This window comes from Canis aureus, chromosome 24 (genome assembly GCF_053574225.1).
Source record: "Canis aureus isolate CA01 chromosome 24, VMU_Caureus_v.1.0, whole genome shotgun sequence".
NCBI classification, from domain to species: Eukaryota; Metazoa; Chordata; class Mammalia; order Carnivora; family Canidae; genus Canis; species Canis aureus.
In genome coordinates this window covers 30,784,919-30,803,611 of record NC_135634.1, presented here as the reverse complement: position 1 = coordinate 30,803,611, position 18,693 = coordinate 30,784,919, and the positions used below count along the sequence as shown (strand labels likewise).

The following is an 18,693-nucleotide window of genomic DNA, read 5'->3' as shown; positions in this document are numbered from 1 at the left end:
CCAATGTCCTACTACCAGTGATTAGGTTTTTGTTTATTTGTTTGTATTAAAAAGTAATACACACACTTGGAGAAAAAAAAGTAATAAAAGCAATTGGTTAAAAAAAAAAATCACCTAGTACAAAAGGTAAAGATAAGTTTCCTTCTCACATTTCCCAGGGGTCTTTGTTAACAGGTCTTTTATACCCTTTAAAGAAACTGTCTATGCAAGCAGTATTTACTCAGAATAGCCAAAAAGAGGAAACAAGTATTCATCAGATAATGAATAAACAAAATATGGTATACAATACATACAACAGATTATTCAGTCATAAGAAGGAGTCCTGATATATACTACAACATGAATGAACCTTAAAAACATGCTAAGTGAAAGAAGGCAGAAGCAAGAGGACACATATATGACTCCATTTACGGAAAATGTTCAGAATAAGCAAATCCATAGACAAAAAATAGATTATCAGTTGCCAGGGACTGGGGAGAAGGGAGAACATAGAGTGATTCCTAGTGGGAGTGGGGTTTCTTGTGATGATAAAAATGTTCTAAAATTGGGTAGTGATTTGATATATTCACCTCTGACTACCCCTAAAGTCACTACATTATATACTTACTATCAGAGTGAATTTTATAATATGTGAGTTGTATCTCAGTAAGTTATGTAAAAATTGTTTAGGAACAGAAAATTTACATACTGCATATACAAGCAAGTTATTCAAGCTCTTTATTTCTTCTGTAACATAACTGTTAAATAATCCTTTTTAATAAAAGTTTTATTTTATTTTTAAAAAAATTTTTTTTAAAGATCTTATTCATGAGAGACACAGAGCTAGAGAGAGAGAGAGAGAGAGAGGCAGAGACACAGGCAGAGGGAGAAGCAGGCTCCATGCAGGGAGCCCGACGTGGGACTGGATCCCGGGTCTCCAGGATCACACCCTGGGCCGAAGGTGGCGCTAAACCACTGAGCCACCCGGGCTGCCCTTAATAAAAATTTTATATATTACTTTTTCTTTTTTAAAAATAGTTTGGTTTCCTATTAAATTTACTGTAAAGCAAACTGTTACTACATGTCTGGAAGACTGGTCTATTAAAAAAATGGGAAGCTGACAGAGTGTTTGCATCCAAAATATATAAAGAACTTATACCACACACACACACACACACACACACACAAAATCCAATTAAAAATGGGTAGAAGACATCAACATTTTTCCAAAGAAGACATACAGATGGCCAACAGGCACATGAAAAGATGCTCCACGTCACCCCATCAGGGAAATGCAAATTAAAACCGCAAGGAGACATCACCTCACACCTGTCAGAATGGCTAAAAACAAAACCACAAGAAACAGCAAGTGTTGGTAAAGAAGTGAAGAAAAAGGAACTCTCATGCACTGTTGAGGGAATGCAAATTGGTGCAGCCACGGTGGAAGACAGTATGGAGGTTCCTCAAAAAATTGAAAACAGAACTACCCTATGATCCAGTAATCTCACTACCTGGTATTTGCCCAAAGAATACAAAAATACTAATTCAAAGGGATACAAGCACCCTGATGTTTACTGCAGCAAAGTACAATAACCAAATTATGAAAGCAGCCCACGTCCATCAACGGATGGATAAAGAGGATGTGGACATACATACAGTAGATTATTCATCCATCAACAAGAATGAAATCTTGCCATTTGCAACACAGGTGGATCTAGAGAGTATAATGCTAAGTGAAATAGTCAGAGAAAGACAAATACCATATGATTTCATTCATGTGTGGAATTTAAGAAACAAAGTGGGGATGAAACAAAGACATTGAAAAATAGACTCTTAACTACGGAGAACTAATTGATGGTTACCAGAGAGGACGAGGGTTGTTAAAATGGGTGAAATAGGTTAAGGGGATTAAGAGTACACTTATCATGTTGAGCACTGAGGAATATACAGAAGTGTTGAATCACTATACTGTACACCTGAAATAAATATAACACTGTATGCTAACTACAGTGGAATTTTTAAAAATAAAAATTGGCAGGCAGAGAGAATATATGCTTAAATTTTGTATAGCGCTCTCAATAAATAGCATTTTTAAAAACTCTGCCAAGAAAAATTGCCTCAAAGGCCCAGCTTTAATTGTCTATCGACAAAAAGTTTGTTTTTTTGATGTAGCTACAATCCCCAGTCTTTAGAACACCAAAGATCTTTTTGTCATGCAAAAATACACAAATTTGGGCAGCCTGGGTGGCTCAGCCGTTTGGCGCCGCCTTCAGCCCAGGGCATGATCCTGGAGACCAGGGATTGAGTCCCACGCCGGGCTCCCTTAATGGAGCCTGCCTCTCTCTCTCTCTCTCTCTCTCTCATGAATGAATAAATAAGATCTTTAGAAGAAAAAGACACACAAATTTGATCAAGTGAAACATTTAACTAAAATGAAGGAACACGTTTTTCTGGAACAAGTTTCAGGCCTTTCCGGAATGATAAACTACTTTAACAGAGCGGGTGAAGGAGTACTTCTACTTTGGAAATAACTTCCCCACATGTGGTTCTGATTGCCCTTCTTCCATCTTCATTCACCTACCCTCACAGGAAGCAGTGAAGGAGCACCTCGAGGAGCTTTCTACGACTTCTACCTACCCATGGGAAGCCACTCTGCATTCACTAAGTCAACATACACTTACTGAGCGTGTACCATGTGTTACGCACTGTTCTAGGCACCGGAGGGAGACCCAGCAGTGCACACGACCTAAACAAACAAGAAGATGCATACATAAAATAGTATACGCCAGTACAGGGAAAAACAGGCCAATGAAGTGAGTCGGTGTTGGGAAACGGCTTGAAGTTTGAGTTGGGCTGGTCGAGGGAGGTCTCCCTGAGATGTCATTTGAAGGAAGTGAGGGAGCCAGACCATGAAAATATCTAGGGGGAAGTCTGCAGGACAAAAGTAGTAAAATAGGGGACGCCCGGGTGGCTCAGCGGTGGAGCGTCTGCCTGCAGCCCAGGGCGTGACCCTGGAGACCCGGGATCGAGTCCCACGTCGGGCTCCCGGCATGGAGCCTGCTTGTCCCTCTGCCTGTGTCTCTCATGAATAAATAAATAAATCTTTTAAATAAACAAATAAATCTTTTAAATAAATAAAATCTTTTTTTTTTTTAAGTAGTAAATGCAAAGGCCCTGAGGCAGAAACGTTCAAGGGAAAGCTAAACTGGCAGGGCTAGCACAAGGGAGAAGGAAAAGCAGCCAAAGAGCTTGAGGATGCAGGATGGCACATCACGTAGAGCCCTGAAGCCATAAAGACTTTAGCTTTTATTCGCAGACCTTTGGCCACAGTTAAGGATTTCAGCTCTTGCTGAGAAAGGAGAAGCTACCGGAGGATCTTTAACAGCCTGTCCTTTGTAAGCTCCCGGGTCCAAGGAGAGACAGTCTGTGCCTCTACCTTCCACCTCTTTCCTGAAATCCCCCGCCCCTCCCCCGCCCCTCCCCCACCCCCACCCTAAGATTCGGACGCGCCCTCGGGCTGGGTCGCAAACGCTCTTGCGAGGTAACTCCCAGCCGAGCGCCACACTCCCAACGGCGCCACCTCGCCCTCTGGGCCCGGAGCCGTCACGGAGCCAACGCAGAGGCCGCGGCGGCGGGGTCGCTCGGCCCCAACCCGGGCCCGCCAGCGGCCAGGGGTCCACTGAAAGCTCCCCTTACCGGAGCCACGCCGGGGAGGAGAGGTCTCGGCCAAGCCGGTCTTGAAATCTGATCCCGAGCGGCCCCCCCACCGCCACCCGCCAACCCACCAACCCACCAACTCACGTAACAGTCTTTGCGACCGGACCCTCCCCACCTTCAAAACCGGCGCGCGCCGCTACTGCGCAGCCGCGAACTACGGAGTGGCGAGAAGGACAGAAGAAGCCGATTCGCCGTTTCTGCACCTTCTCGCTTCTTTCTCTGTTTCAAGGATCCCACCTTACTACCAAACGGGGATGCCTTGAAGACCAATAAAAGGAGCTCAAGAAAGGATAAACTGATTTTTATAGCCACTGTCAGCCTTTCAAAATAGACAGCTTCGGTTAAAAAAAAAAAAAAAAAAAAAAGAATATTTATCCATGTACTGAAGGCTGGAATTCTTCCCCAATTAAAAACACCTTTCTCAAAATGTGTGGTGACTATTTTATGAATTTGTACTACAGATTTATTTGGCCTTGAAACACTCTAAACATGCATTGGCTAGAGTAACAATCATTTTTTGGCTACCAAGAAAAATAGATATTTGGAAATTTTGCTGATTCTTGTAATCACTACATTCAATCCAACATTTGTTCATCTATATCTGGAGCATCTTTGGTAGAGCACCTACCATTTGCCAGGTGTGTATTGGATGCCCCCTGCATAGGATGGGCTATAGTAGTTACTACAAGAGGTGCAAAGATGATTAAGTCATAGAATGACCTCCCGCTCAGGAGAAGCTTGGACTCTAGGAGGTGGGAGAAGGAGGAGAGGGATGAAGATATGCCCTAAGAACACACACATACATGCAAACGCACATGCACACAACATAATACCAAAAATACATATTATACATATTAATACCTAATACCAAAAATATCTATTTTGTAGGTTATTTTGATCATAGATCAATTTTTTAAATTTAAAGTCAATTAAATAACAGTGTATCATTAGTTTCAGAGGTAGAGTGTAGTGACTCATCATTGCATATAACACCCAGTACTCATCACATCAAATGCCTTCCTTAATACCCATCACCCAGTTACTCCATCCCTTTACCCACCCCACCTCCAGCAACTGTCCGTTTATAAACCCAATTTTTCAAATGAGGACAGTATGGCACAGAGAGGTTAAGTCATTTGCCTAAAGTCACAGAGTTAATAAATGGTAGGATCAGAATTTGAAATCATGTTGAGCTTAGACATCTTTTTTTTTTAAGAGTTTATTTATTTATTCATGAGAGACACAGAGCGGCAGAGACACAGGCAGAGGGAGAAGCAGGGAGCCCGATGTGGGACTCGATCTTGGATCCCGGGATCATGCCCTGAGCCAAAGGCAGACGCTCAACCGCTGAGCCACTCAGGCATCCCAGAGCTTAGACATCTTTAACAAATGTGCTCAAAATCTCTTCCAACACACACACACACACACACACACACACACACTCTTCTACCTTCTCATTTGGGCATCCTCTCCTAAAGCATAGATGGTCTCATTGCACCTTCCCTCTATTTGCTTGCTAATGTTTTTTCTACAGGCACAACATAAACCTCAAAATCTTTTTAAAAAAAATCTTTAATTTTCTTTTTTGGGGGGTAAAGATTTGTTTATTTATTTAGGGAGAGAGAGTGAGAGCATGCAAGGGTATTTGGGGGAGGGGCAGAGGGAGAGGGAGAGAGAATCCCAAGCAGACTCCCTATTAAGCACAGAGCCTGAGGCGGGGCTGGATCTCACCACTCTGAGATTATGACCTGAGTGGAAATCAAGAGTTGGACGCTCAACCGACTGAGCCACCCAGGTGACCCCAAGTCTATAATTTTCTACACTTTTAATTAAGTCCTACATTTTTACAATTCTCTATTTTCTATTCTTACTGGTTAATAAAATCCTGCCTAAAGCCCGAGACTGAGTGCTTCTTAAATAACCAGTGCTTGTGAAAAGGAACTCGAGGGAGAAGGGGGTGTTGACACAGGTATAACACAAGGCAGAAAATATTCACAAGAAAGAAGGCCCTTGGGTAAAGACTTAAACCATCTTGTTCCCCATCTTGTAACCAAAAAAGTGTCTCCAGAGATTATTCGTAGAAGCATCTGAACTTCACAAGCTTAATGTTATTGCCTGTGAAATGGAATCATTAATCTCAAAGTCTTGCATACCAGTCAGTTGTAATGGAAGCAGCTGCCAACTTGGATTGGCTATTTCTTCCAGTGTATAAATGGTCTGGAATCCTTGGTTTACGCAAAAGAACTGCAAACCCTATTTGGCTCTCGGTTGGTTGTGCCCAAAGGAATATCTGCATTGTCAACTTTTTTTATGACATAAACTCCAACTTCTTTCCAATCAGGGCCTCTCCTTCTGGCTTTCAAGAGCCTAATTTGAAGGAAAAAACTAAGAATATTAACATTTTTTAAATCTTTTCTACTGCTGTTACATTTGCATTCTCTTTGAGGCCATATGGATCTACTGATTGGCTAAAAGATTTGGTAGGAACGTTTTGGGAAGAGGGAGAAAAATAAATTACAACATTTCATCTTGTTACATCCGTACATCCAACCAGTCAACTTCACATGTGCCTGGGGTGCTGCTCAGGCATCCTGAAGGGTTTGTCAGGCTTCTCAAGATATGGAAATGCCTCGGGATCCCTGGGTGGCGCAGCGGTTTAGCGCCTGTCTTTGGCCCAGGGCGCGATCCTGGAGACCCGGGATCGAATCCCACGTCGGGCTCTTGGTGCATGGAGCCTGCTCCTCCCTCTGCCTGTGTCTCTGCCTCTCTCTCTCTCTCTCTCTGTGTGACTATTGTAAATAAATAAAAAATTAAAAAAAAAAAAAAAAAGATATGGAAATGCCTCTGTGTCACTCTGTTCCGGGGGGAGGACTTCAGAAATGCCAAGTAGCCTGTTTGTTCTCATGCAGCACTAATTTCAAGGAAATTCTTTTCAATTTGGGACAAAAGTGGACATATCATCACAAACTCTAGCCTCATGAAAGCATTTAACTAATATATATTTTTAAAGTAATCTCTACACCCAATATGGGTTTCAAACTCACAACCCCAAGATGGATAGTCACATGCTTTATTGGCTGACCAGCAGGGTGCCCCCTTAACTAATATTTTTGATGCAACTACTGCATGCCAGCCACAGGGGTACATACTGGGGAGTCAGCATGGGCAAGGTCAACAACTTGTCCCCTTGAAGAGTTTACTGTCTGCTGGGGAAGGTAGACAATAAATGAGTCATTAAGTCACTTGCGAATGTTGATCAAGGCTTTGCAGGGCATATGCAGGCTGCTGTGACAGAGAATGATGGGCAGTTGTGTAGAAGGTTCTACTTTACAGGGTAGTTGGAGAAGCTTTATCTGAGGAGATGATTTTAAATTGAGGTTTCACAGAATAGAAGAAGCCACTCTCGTGTGGAACTAGGAAAAGAGTCTTCCAATCAGAAGTGCTTGCTTGTGTATAGGCAAGCACAAAAGTAATTGGATTGTTTAGGGGGCTGAAAGCAAGAAAAGCTGACTGGTATATAGTGGGAGGTAGGTGACAGTTGGCCCAGGATGAGGTTGGAGAGCTAGGCATCCTCTTAGTGCAGTGAGAAGCCACTGAAGAGTTTTCTTTTTTCTTTTTGTATATTTTTTTTATTGGAGTTCAATTTGCCAACATATAGTATAACACCCAGTGCTCATCCCGTCAAGTGCCCCCCACCCTTGCCACTGAAGAATTTTCACAGGAAAAGGGCATGGTCTGAATTTTACTTTAGGGGGATCACTTTGGCTAGAACACCTGTCCTGCTTTTTCAACAAATGATGCTAGAGCAAGCAATTGGACATCCATAGGCAAAAAAAGAAAAGAAAAATCTTTACCCAAACCTCATTTTATAAAAAAATTAACTAAAAATGTAGCATCATCATGGGGCATGTGGGTGGTTCAGTGGTTGAGTGTCTGCCTTTGGCTCAGGTCATGATCACAGGGTCCTGGGACTGAGTCCCACATCAGGCTCCTCACAGGAGCCCACTTCTCCCTCTGCCTATGTCTCTGCCTTTTCTCACTCTGTGTCTCTTATGAATAAATAAATAAAATATTTTTTAAAATGTAGCATCATCCACCCCTACTTACATACCTAACTGAAATGCACATGAGTACACCAAAAGACATGTACAAAATTGTTTATAGCAGTATTATCTGTCACAGTCATACTGGAAAACCACCCAAATGTCCATCAATAGTAGAAAGGCTAAATAAATGGTGATATAGTTATATTGTGGAATACTATACAGCAATGTCACTATCTGCACTACCTAGGATTCACCTCACAATGTTGAGCAAAGAAGCTAAACACAAAAATATAATATGGAACAATTCCATTTATAAAGCCCAGAAACAAGCAAATGAAACCATAGTATTTAAGGGTATGTATTTAACTGGCAAATATATATATATATATATATATATATATATATATATATATATACAAATATATACATACATATATATTAAAACCACCAAGACAATGACCAAAACAGTCAGGTTTGTTGTCATTTAGGAGGAAGGGAGCAGAAGTGATTGGGAGGAGGACAAGAAGGACTCCATAGTGCTGACATTCTAGCTCTCACCTGGGCTATGCTACATGAGGATTTGCTTTGATCAATCATTGAGCTCAAAATTTTGTTTTGAGTACATTTTTGTCATCTTTTATGATACAGGAACTTTGAAACAGAATAAAGGAAGGAAAAGAAAGTGCATGGCGGAAGGTGGGCCTGAGAAGGTGGACAGTGTGAATGGGCTCTGATTGTGCATTTGACTCTGCTGATGAGATGTAGCCATTGCAGTTTGGAAGGCAGAAGTGAGATGGATCCTCCTTCCTGCTCCTTCGCCTATACCCCCTAGCAAGCAGAATTGTGGCATTTGGAAGTTTCGGCAGCTGTGTTTAGTGTTTAGTCACTCACTCTCGTGGACATTAAAAGACATCTGAATGGCCATGGTGGTGTCTTCACTCCTGGATTACAGCTACAGCAGATATCCTTGAACCTGACACTCCCAGTCTCAATCTCCTGCCTGGCAACAGGCACAGATATCAAATATTCCCAAAGGGCAAAGGGAGAGGGAACAATGCAAGCAGCAATATGGTTCACCATAGTATCCTAGAAATCTTCATAACTGTGTAATAAAGTTCATCATGGCAAACAACAGGAAAAACACGCATTCAAATATAAGACATAAAACCCTAAAACTTCTAGAAAAAAATGTAAAACATAAAACCATAAAACTTCCAGAAATTAACTGGTGCTACTTGGGGAAAAAATTCTGAACCAAGGGCTAGGTGAAGAGTTGGTGGCCCTGACATTAAAAGCATGCTCTGTAAGGAGAAAAAAAAAAAGATAAATTGAGCCTCATCACAATGATGAGCAAAAAAACTTTTGCTCTGCAGAAGACCCTGTGAAGGGAGTGAAGAGACAAGCATGGCAAAAAGAAATATTTACGAACCATGTATCTGCAAAGGATTTGTATCTAGACTGTTAAATAAAACACTCTCAAAACTCAACAGTAGAGAAAACAAACAATTCAGACAGAAAATGGGCAAAAGACATTGTAATAGGCTGAATAATGGCCCCCAAAGACTGCAGGTTTTAATCTCTGGAATCTGTAAGCGTGAGCTCATTTGAAAATCAAATCTTTGCAGATGGGATTAAGTTAAAGGATGCTGAGATGGAGAGTTCATCCTGGATTATCCAGAGAGCCCTAAATGCAATCACATGTGTCCTTACATGAGGAAGCAGAGGCGATTTCACACACACACACACACACACACACACACACACACAGGGGAAGGCAATGTGAAGATGGAGCACAGAGCAGAGATGTGAAGATGTGGCCCTGTGGCCACAGACCAAGGAAGCTGGCGGAGGCAAAGCACAGATTAACCCTCCTCCCTCGCACTGTATTCCACAAGGATCCACAAGCCTGCCAAAGCCTCCTGCTGCCTCTGAGACAATGTTTCTGAGGATCGTGTTTGCCCTTTGCACTTAATCTCACAAAGAAACCACCTTTGCCTAATTTTTAGCCATCTGCCTCACAGAGCACCTATGAGAAGTGGGGAAATGGTAAGACATCGGGCAAATATAGCATCTTAATACAGTTTTAATTACGTTTGGCTTCATCATCTGCCCCCCTCCCCCGAGGACAGTAAAGGCCACGTTAGTTCAGATGGATTGTGATCAAGAGACGGAAACATTGGAGCCTAGAAAAGAGAAGATGGGAATGGGAATATCCGTGAACTCTAAGAGGAATGCCGCTTGCCTGGAGCAGCGTCCTGATGCTGGGGATCTGGGAGAGGGTGCAGCTGCAGCCTTGGAGTAGAGCAGGAGCTGGGAAGCCCTCCACGCAGCTGCCTGCCCTGGTCCTCCTGAATACCAGCCTTTACTCATCCTCAGTGGCTAAAGATTTCCACTTGCAGCTCTCTGATTTTTCCTACCGCCCAATAAGAAGGGAAAATTTGCTGGTTCTGGGAACATGGAGCTTGAAAAACAAGAAATGCTTTGGAAAATGTGCTGGGATCCGAGTGGCCTGTAATTGATGAGTTCCTTCCTCCACTGTGGTCCAAAGAACTGAGAAGATGTGACAGAGAATTCTAACCTCCCTCAGGGAAGCCGCCTACTTAATGCCTAACAAAGATGAATATTCCAGCCTCTGTGATTGTGGGAGACTTCTGGGCTGGCCCTGACATCTGGCCACATTTTGGGCACCCTGACATTGTTTTTGCTCCACAGTGTTCCTTGCTTTCTAATTCAGCCAGAAAACATTTTCTTGATTCTCAGCTTCTTGGGATAAATCAATACAGTGAGTAACAGGAAAGAGTTTTTAGTAGTTTATATTTTAAGTACTCAATTCCCACCTGGAATGTATAGGGAACTTGGAATGGAAGTCCTGCTCACTTCATGCTACTGGAAATTATCCCACCTCTAAGGCAACAACATCTATTGAACAGATTGTGTGATGAGAAATAGACCAGATGATCTCAAGACATCTGAAAATCATAGGTTCAGGGCCTTTTCCCCAGGAAGATAGTTAAATGGAGAAGCTGGTCAGGCTGTACACATACGTACCATATATTAAAACCAATGAAGCAGAGCCATAAAAACAAGCTCAGAGCTTATTACCACCAAAATACCATTAACCAGAGATCGCTTTTCCAGTAACATGATACACCCAGTTTTTAAAAATAATTACTCCTCAGGAACTGTGAAGAGCTAAGCAGATATCAGAAGGGAAGGACCCCCTCCCCCACCAAATCCCCAATGCTGTGACCAGTCATGTACCTATTGACATTCCCAGCACAAATCAGCAATCCTGAATCAGAGAACAGTCCTAAGCTAGGTATATAGCTTCTTAAGAAGTGGCTGTTATAGTGAACAGGAGCTATTCATTTCTTTAAATATTTATTTAAATTGTAAGGGAGAACTAGGTAGACTTTGATGAAGCTCTTTCCTGAGTGTGGAAAGAGAGATTACACTTTGACAATCATTCATGCAGGAGCACTTATGTGGCTCAGTTGGTTAATTGCCTGACTCTTGATTTTGGTTCAGGTCATGATCTCAGGGTTGCCAGGTTGAGCTCTGTGTGGGGCTCTGTGCTCAGCAGGAAATCTCCTGGAGATTCTCTTTCCTTCTCCCTCTCCCTCTGCTCCTTCCCTGACCCTACTGCTTGCTGCAGCACAGGCTTTCTCTCTCTTTTAAGTAAATATATCTTAAAAAAAAACAACAACAACAACAACAACGAATTGTTAATGAAATATCCAGAAGTGGGTGAACTCATTCATCCCCTGCCTCCTTCTCTTATTCATTTCATTTCTTCATTCACATGATCCTGAGCCAGGTGCTAGAGATTAAAAAGATGAAAACAAAAACCAAAAATACCCTGTCTTCAGGGAGCACACAGACGAATTAATAAATAGATATAATACAATGTGTTAAGCAAAAAAGTGGGAGTCTCTGTACTTGAGACCTCACCTCTGTACTTGAGGTGTGGGGAATGTTTCACTGATGTGGGTCTTGCAGGATGAAAAGTTTGCGTGACTATCCTACTGGTGGGTAGAAGAGGCTGGCAGGGCTCTCCCAGGAGAGGACAGAGTTTATGGAGGCATGAGAAAGAATGTATAGTCTTAGAGCAATAAATAGCAGGGAAAGTGACTGGGAAAATACGTAGAGCATGCGCTTTTCTGATGGTAGGAATTTGGATTTTGTTTTTGTTGGTAGTGGGAAACCACAGAAGGATTTAAAGCAGGAGAATTGTAGGAACAGAATCGCCTATTAGATGGAGAGATCTCCTTGGTGTGCGCTGGTTGGGCAGACGACGAGATATTGCTTCAGAAGTCCAGGGGAGAAATCAAGAGGGTTAAACTGGCCACTGAATGTGGGGAGGGGGGGGAGGGCTGGGTGGACAAAATTAATCTGAGCAGTATTTGCAGGGCAGAATCAATTTGCAAGACTTGGCTTGCAGAAGGTCCTGCCAAAGCAAAAGGTTAGTCCCTCAGAAAGAGTATTGGAACATGGTTAAAAGAGGGAAAGGGCCAAAAGGGCTTTCCCAGATATTGCTCCCCTGTGGTAGGAAGACAGAAAGCTGAAAGGAGAGGAAGCTAAGAAAGGCGTCCACCAAACTGAACTGACATCACATTGAGTTCCCCTTGTGACTTAGGTCTAAAAATCCATTGGTATATAGTTAGACATTCCAGGCGGGATTAAGACTGAAAGCATGCCTTTTTGCATCTTCTGTTACGTTTCTTTCTTTGTATTTCTTCCTTTCTCTTTTCAAAAAAAAAAAAAAAAAAGACTAATTTGAAAAATGCATTTATTTTCATTCATGTTGAATCAAAATTCACATACAATGAAACACATAGATTTTATATGCACAATTAATAAGCTTGACTTATCTCACACACAAAATGCAAATGTATACCTCTGGATAACAAATACTGCAATCAAAATAACATATATTTCCATCACCCAAAAAGTTCCCTCAGCCCCTTTCCTGATAATCCCCACCACCCGTAGGTAACCATTGTTCTAATTTTTATCATCAGATTAGTTTTACTTGTCTTTGAGTTTCACATAAAGGAGTTATACAGTATTTACTGGTATTTTGTTTCAACGGATATATAACAATTTGTTTCTGTAATTTTCTCTTGATGGATATTAGAGCTGGTTTCAATTTGGAGCTATTATGAATATAACTGCTATAAACATTCTTGTACAAGCCTTTTTGTGGATATATGTTTCATTAGTCTTGGATAAATATTGAAAGTGGAATTTCTAGTTCATGGAGTAGATATGTATATTTAACTGTGTGAGGACTTGCCAACTCATTTTTTCAAAATTGTGCCATTTTATACTTCCACTAACAATGTATGATTTTATTTCTAGTGCAAAGTAGTACCGTGTTATGGTTTTAATTTCTATTTCCCTGATGACTAATGATGTTGAGCATCCTTTCACATGTCTATTGATCATTCACATTCTTTTCTAAAGTGTCTGTTAAAGTAGTCAGCCTATTTTTTTTAAATTGGTTGGTTGTCTTTTATTATTGAGTTGTAGGAGTTGTTTATGTACCCTGAATACAAATCCTCCATTGGATATATGTAATTCAAATACTTTCTCCTAGTCTTTGACTTGCCTTTTGATTTTCTTGACATCTTTCGAGGAACAGATTTATAAATTTTTGATGAAATCCAATTTAACATTTTTTCATGGTTAGTGCTTTTTATGTTCTTTATAATAAGACTTTGCCTAACCCAAAGTTGCAGAGATATTCTAAGTTTTCCTTTAGAGGCTTTATAGTTTTAGCTTTTAATTTAAGTTTATGATCATCTCAATTTTTGTGTATGGCATGAGGTAGGGCTCAAGATTCATTTCTGGCACATACATATATATCCAGTTCTTCCAGCACTGTTTACTGAAAAGACTTTCCTCCATTGGATTATCTTGGTGACTTCATTGAAAATCAATTAGCAGTATATATGTGGGTATATTTTCTGAACTTTCTAATATGTTTTGTTGATCTATTTGTTGTCCTTATGTCAAAATCATACTGTGTTGATTATTATAATATTATGGCAAGTCTTTAAGATCAGGTACTGGAAGTCTTCCACTTGTGTTTGTTCTTTTCAATGTTGTTTTGACTATTCTATGTTCTTTTCCATATAAATTTTGGAAATATCAATTTAAACAAAAAAAAAAACCTCTTGGAATGAGATTACATTGGATCCATAGATCAATCTGACATCTTAGTAATATTGTATCTTCACAATCATGTGAAGATTTACTTCACAAAGTAAAGTATTTCACATTTATTTAGGTCTTCCTAGCAATTCATTATAGTTTTTTTGTGTGTAAAGGTTCTGCATATCTTTTGTTAAACATGTTCTTAAGTATTTTATGTTTTTTGATGCTATTATAAATGATCTTGTTTTCCACTTTAGTTTCCATTTTTTGTTGCTAGTATAAACTATACAATTGATTTTTGTATGTCAAGTTTATATCCTGCCATTTATTTTATTTTTAGTTCTATTGGTTTTTTTTTTGAGATTCCTTAATATACACAAATCATATACATGTATTTCTGAATTTAATTTACTGATATTTCATTAAGGATTTTTCTACCAATATTCATGAAGAATATTGGCCTGCAATTTTCTGTTCTAGTAACATCTCTACTGGGTTTTGGTATTCAGGTTATGCTGACCTTGTAAAATATTGTGAAAGTATTCTCCCCTTATCTATTTTCTGAAAGAATTTAAGATTAGTATTACTTCTGCCTGATTTACAAATTATAAATTTAACTCTTAACAGATATGAACTATTCAGATTTTCTATTTCTTTTCGATATCTTAGTATTATTGATTTCTAATTTAATTCTATTTAGTTAGAGAACAAACTTCATAAGATTTTTTTAAATTTATTGGGACTTATTTTTATGACCTAAAACTTGGTCTGAGTTAGAGAAATTTCCATATTTAGAAACAGTATATTCTGCATTTTGGAGTGTTTTACCCTATGAATGTCAATTAAATCAAGTTGACTGATGTATTTGTTCTAAATGTAGAACAACATATATTCTATTTATATAGTGGCTTCTATATCCTTAATGATTTTCTGTCTACTTATTCTATCAATTATTTAGAGAAGGGTGCTAAAATCTTGAATTATGATTGTAGATTTGTCTTTTTTTTTCTTACTTAGTTCTATTAGCTTTTGCTTTATGTTTATTAAAACCTAAGTAGTTGCATGTTTTTTAGACAGGCACAGAATATGAGTGGCTCAGTTGGTTAGGCATCTGACTTGATTTTGGCTCAGGTCATGATCTCAGAGTTGTGAGATCAAGCCCCATCGAGCTCTGTGTTCAGTGGGGAGTCTGCTTGAGATTCTTTCTCCCTCTCCCTTTACCTCTCCCTCTCCCCCCACCAATAAATAAATAAATATTTAAGAGGGAAGAAAAAAAAGAGGCACAGAATGTATGGTTCTGTCTCTGTTACGTTAGTAGTTATTGATGCTCGGTCCCTAGATCCATTAACTTCTTGGAAGTTAAAGGTGATATTTTAATTCTATCAGTTCTTTTTCATTCAGTAGTTTCTTCTCAGCTGTTATTTTTTTTATGTAGTTATACCATTTGCATAAGTGCTTCATTATTTCCATTTATTTATCAATTTTCGTGATCATGGTATCTCCCCTGCCAGGTAAGTATTATTTATCAATTTTCAAAGTAATGAATTGGTTGAAATCATCCTTCTAAGGTGACCACTTAAGGTTTTTCTAAAAATATTATTATAATTTATAATTATATATTATAATTATATTATTATAGATTTAAACAGATCTGATGGCTTTTTAATCCACTGCAACTGTTGTCCTGACTGACCCTCATACTGTAACATCTTTGGCTTTATGGGAGCCTCTTCAACTTGGCCTCTGAATCTTGTTTACATGACTTTAATAGTTTTTGGTTACTTCATCTTTAATTGATGTAACAAGATATTTCAGATTCATCTTGCACATTTCTCACCCAAGACTTGGTGTTGGCCATTGCTCCAAAAAGCCCCCATGTTTTTCTTTTTATTATTCTTTTATTTTTTAAAAGATTATTTATTTATTTATTCATGAGAGACACAGAGAGAGAAAGAGGCAGAGACACAGGCATTGGGGGGAGCGGGCTCAATGCAGGAAGCCGGTTGTGGGACTCGATCCTGAGACCCTGGGATCACATCCCGAGCCAAAGGCAGACACTCAATCGCTGAGCCACCCAGGCATCTCGTGATTTTCTTTTTAAAGTGGAAAATGAGAGGCACCTGGGTGGCTCAGTTGGTTAAGCATCTGTCTTCCGCTTAGGTCATGATCTTGGAATCCTGGAATCGAGCCCTACATCGGGCTCCCTGCTCAGTGGAGGGGGCGTCTACTTCTCTCTCACCCTCTGCCCCTCCCCCTTGCTCTTGTTTTCTCTCTCACACACATAAATAAATTAAATCTTAAAAAACAAATAAAGTGGGAGATGATATTTCAATTCCACAATCTGGGTGCTAGGGATGATCTTTTGATGTGGTTCTTGTTTCTAGGTCTGTTTCTTTTTCTTTTCTCTCTCTTTTTAAAAAGATTTTATTTTTAAATAATCTCTACACCCAACATGGGGCTCAAACATACAACCCCAAGATCAAGAGTTGCATACTCTACTGACTGAGCCAGCCAGGCACCACCTAGGTCTAACTATTTCTTCAACAGACATTTAAACAGTCCTCTAGTTTTAGCTACACTTTTATCCCTGCTTCCAAAAGTGGCTACTACCACTGACTCCTAAGTTTTCCGGGAATTCTGTAGCCTTCTCTACTTCATTCAGCCTTACATTCAGCCTTTTCATGTCTGTTAAGTCATTCACCACTCATCCATCAGCTTTCCAGTTTCAAAAATGTTGTTGCTTTTGTCTCCCAACTTGTTAACCTACTCTTATAGATTTATGCCTAAAAAAGACAAAATAGCTTTATTCTTATCTCTTTCTCTTTCTTAAAAGATTTTATTTATTTATTCATGAGAGACAGAGAGAGAGAGAGAGAGAGAGAGAGAGAGAGAGAGAGGCAGAGACATAGAAGGAGAAGCAGGCCCCATGCAGGGAGCCCGATGTAGGACTTAATTCCAGGACTCTAGGATCACACCCTGGACTGAAGGCAGACGCTTAACTGCTGAGCCCCCTAGACGTCCCACTTTATTCTTATCTCACAATTGGGGGAGAGAGTAAAAGAAGGTACATATGTCCAACCTACCATTTTTAGTTCTGAAAGTCTCTCCTTCACCTTCATGCTCCTGGTCCAAGCATAGGCTGCACTACTCCTTGGTAAATATTTATAAATAAAAACTACCCTCTCACAAGCCTTTCTTGTGACAGGATAGGTCAGTCCAAGACATGGGACAAGTTGTTCCTAGACATTTTTCACTTCAGTCCCTGACTTTGTCTTGCATATTCCTGGCCAATCACTTCATCATTTAGGTTTTAGATCCTAAACTGTGTTGCCCCAAGGACTCCTAGTTTAAGCACATGTCTGGTTGATCTGGACTTTCTGATTCAGTCAGGGTCCTTTCTTGTTTACTAACCTTGCTAGTGACTGTCTGACCACCAAATCTTGACCCACAGCTCTGATTCTCAAGTAAGTTGCAACAGAAAGCCTGACGGCAGAGCTCTGCTATGACTGCCTGATTATACTGACTTTTAAGGCAGTTAGGCCTTCTCAAACAGAAAAAAACTTTAGGAAAGGACCATTCTGATCTGTCTATGAAGTATGGAATATCATCAGCCTAGATCTCCTTTTGGCTTGATGGAATCTGAGCTTTACTCTCCACCCTACAGTCCAGGGAAGAGACTTTTTTGCCAGAATTATTTATTTCAAAATATTGTATATTCTGAGAAAGGGCAGAGAAAGACACTTACATTGTTTGTTTTGGAAGATATTTTGCTTTGCCCCAGGTTATTTCTCATCTTCCAAATAATTTGTGGGATGAGTGGATTACCTGATTTCTCTTGTGAAAGGGAAAAAGGAAGAGAAAAATAACTCATAATTCTCCGGAGAAGCAACATGGAATTAAAAATGGAAAAAGAGGCACCAGTTATACATTCCATTTACCTCCAGCAAACACTGTGTAGGGGATGCCTTGACCACAGAATCCACAATGCCAGAAATGAATGCCGACTTCTTTTTTCAAATGTGACATATTTTCCACAGAATTTGATTCTGATCTTTGCTATGACTGCCTGTGGCCACTCAGTTACTGGAAACCTACAATGCCAGTCCTTTGCTAAGTGGCTTTGGCAAGGCCTTTCCTAGCATTTAATCTCAGTAAGAAGGCTCCAGAGACTTTATTAGCTGTATAAAGAATTATAGAGATATTAGCCTAAGTTGGATGAGGCCCAGAGCAGCTGTACTGCTCTTTAAGTACAGGAAAATTTCTCAGAGATATATTATGCTAAGAGAAAAGTATCCTGGGATTTAACCATAAATTATGTAAATAATGAACATAAGTATTCCTGAATTTTACAAAATCGCTATATTCCTGAAAATTGTTGTGTTAAATCTAGTGTTTCATACTCAATCCTGATTCCCATTTAATACCTTATAATTTCAAAAATTTTTAATCTCTATTTATGGTTGAATGTCACTCTTATACTGTCATCTTTCAATCCCTCTATTCTCTAAGTTTCTTTGACAAGTACTTGAATATAAAAAATGTAAATATAGTATGATGGCCATGTATTTAGAAAAGAGTTGTTAAATATTTTGGTAAAGTGAATATTCAGTCAGTATTTTTTTTAAGATTTTATTTATTTCTTTGAGAGAGAGGGAGTGAGAGAGCATGAGTGAGGGGGGAGGGTCAGAGGGAGAGGGATAAGTAGACTCCCCACTGAGCAGAGAGCCCTACATGACACTTGATCTCAGGACTCTGGGATCTGGACCCAAGCTGGAGGTAGAGGCTTCACTGG

The 18,693-nt window shown here is 39.9% G+C and overlaps 1 protein-coding gene and 1 long non-coding RNA gene across 4 annotated transcripts in view; both read right to left on the bottom strand.

The window, feature by feature from the left end:
- PBK (PDZ binding kinase) overlaps positions 1-3,840 on the bottom strand; it is a 29,946-nt gene extending 26,106 nt beyond the window's left edge. The window contains exon 1 of one of the 3 annotated variants that reach the window (XM_077868735.1): positions 3,781-3,840. The gene's annotated coding sequence lies outside the window, so the exon portion shown is untranslated. Of the gene's footprint in view, positions 1-2,560; positions 2,584-3,675 lie in introns of those variants that run through there. The other 2 variants (XM_077868734.1, XM_077868736.1) reach the window with 2 other exon arrangements.
- A 1,348-nt stretch (positions 3,841-5,188) lies between these two features.
- LOC144295981 (uncharacterized) overlaps positions 5,189-18,693 on the bottom strand; it is a 25,876-nt gene continuing 12,371 nt past the window's right edge. The window contains exon 3 of the long non-coding RNA XR_013363126.1: positions 5,189-6,063. This is a non-coding gene — a long non-coding RNA (uncharacterized LOC144295981). The remainder of the gene's footprint in view (positions 6,064-18,693) is intronic.